The 2,148-nt window shown below is 48.6% G+C and overlaps 1 pseudogene across 1 annotated transcript; it reads left to right on the forward strand.

The window, feature by feature from the left end:
* The first annotated feature begins 558 nt into the window (after nt 1–558).
* LOC107308237 (nucleolar transcription factor 1-like) lies at nt 559–1,925 on the forward strand (annotated as a pseudogene). The gene has a single exon (XR_014948586.1). The product of XR_014948586.1 is annotated as a nucleolar transcription factor 1-like (transcript).
* The last annotated feature ends 223 nt before the right edge of the window (nt 1,926–2,148 follow it).

Here is a 2,148-nt window from a genome sequence, read left to right on the forward strand (position 1 = left end):
AGTGATTCCTATTTCTTGACCAAAGCAGGATAAACAAGATAATATTGTTCTGTCAGATGTATTGCAAAAGTCTGGAAATGTGACTGAAATTTAAAAAAAAAATATCTCTTAATCACCAAATTTTGTCTCTGTTTATGTCACTCTTTCAAGGTATCACCACTTTGAGAATTTCTATGAAATTTACTCTTGTAAAAACATACTTCTTTAAAACCTTTGGGTATTTTTGTTGGTTTGGTTTGGTTTGGTTTGTTTTAAGCATTAAAAAGAAGATGGAGTGAGGTACTTCTCAGGGAAGCAACGGGGGTTTAGTGAACATCAACTACAGAAAAGGAAATTTAAAGTAGATACAGGCAATATCTGCAGATATGAAGGATGGATAATTCTAGAGCTATCACAGAATCACAGAATCACAGAATGACCCGGGTTGGAAGGGACCTCAAGGATCATGTAATTCCAACCCCCCAGCCTAGCAGGGCCACCAAACATACACCTTTACATCTTTGGTTCGGTCCCGGCCGCGCTCTGAGCTCGAGCACAGCGGCACTGAGCGACGGTAGCACCCAGCGCCAGCAGGGACCGTGCTGGCATCAGGCAGGTGGAGGATGAACGGCGACAGCGAGTGCCCTGCAGACTTGGAAATGACAGCTCCCAAAAACCAAGACTGCTGGTCGCAGGAGTACATGCTGACTCTGCTGGAGTGCATGAAGAACAACCTGCCTTCCAGCGACGGGAGCAAGTTCAAGACCACCAAGTCGCACCTGGACTGGGAGAAAGTGGCTTTCAAGGATTTCTCGGGGGAGATGTGCAAGATGAAGTGGATGGAGATCTCCAACGAGGTGAGGAAATTCCAGACCTTCACGGAGCTGATCATGGATGCTGAGGAGCATGTGAAGAATCCTTACAAGGGCAAAAAGCTCAAGAAACACCCCGACTTCCCCAAGAAGCCCCTGACTCCCTACTTCCGCTTCTTCATGGAGAAGTGAGCCAAATACGCCAAACTTCACCCTGAAATGAGCAACCTGGATCTCACCAAGATCCTGTCCAAGAAATACAAGGAGCTTCCCGAGAAGAAAAAGATGAAATACATCCAGGACTTCCAGAGAGAGAAGCAAGAGTTTGAGAGGAACCTGGTGAGGTTCAGGGAAGATCACACGGACCTCATCCAGAACGCCAAGAAATCCGTCGTCCCTGAGTAACCCAAGCAGCTGTGGTACAACCACGAGAAGAAGATCTACCTGAAAGTGCATCCAGATGCCACCACGAAGGAGGTAAAAGAGTCGCTGGGCAAGCAGTGGTCTCAACTCTCCAATAAAAAGAGGCTGAAATGGATTCATAAGGCCCTGGAACAGCGGAAGGAGTATGAGGAGATCATGCGTGACTACATCCAGAAGCACCCGGAGCTGAACCTCAGCGAGGAGGGCATCACCCACTCCACGCTCACCAAGGCTGAGAGGCAGCTGAAGGATAAGTTCGATGGACGACCCACCAAACCGCCCCCGAACAGCTATTCCCTGTACTGTGCCGAGCTGATGGCCAACATGAAAGACGTGCCCAGCACAGAGTGGATGGTGCTGTGCAGCCAGCAGTGGAAGCTGCTCTCCCAGAAGGAGAAGGACGCCTACCGCAAAAAATGTGACCAGAAAAAGAAAGACTACGAGATCGAGCTGCTCCGCTTCCTGGAGAGCTTGCCTGAGGAGGAGCAGCAGCGGGTACTTGGAGAGGAGATGTTGGGCAGCAACAGGAAAGGGGCGACGAGTCCTGCATCCAAAGAGTCCTCACCAGAGACCGGCAAGGCCAGCTCTGAGAAGCCCAAGCACCCCATCTCAGACATGTTCATCTTCTTGGAGGAGAAGCGGAAGCAGCTGCAGGAGGAACGGCCGGAGCTGTCAGAGAGTGAGCTGACCCCGCTGCTGGCACGAATGTAGAGCTACTTGCTTATGCAAATACTGGACAAAGGTTGATTCAACCTGGTCTGGTTTCAAGGCTGACCTCTGAGCAGGAGCTTAAAGTAGATAAATTCCAGAGGTGTCTTGTAAGCTATTTACAGAAAGCCTAGTGCTAACTGTGAGGGAGGTGTATGATGCTGAATAAAAGATTTATGCAACCTTCCAAAATGCAATAAGTATATTATCAGAATCTAAATAATAA

This window comes from Coturnix japonica, chromosome 1, assembly GCF_054131305.1.
Source record: "Coturnix japonica strain WE chromosome 1, WE-NBRP24, whole genome shotgun sequence".
NCBI classification, from domain to species: domain Eukaryota; kingdom Metazoa; phylum Chordata; class Aves; order Galliformes; family Phasianidae; genus Coturnix; species Coturnix japonica.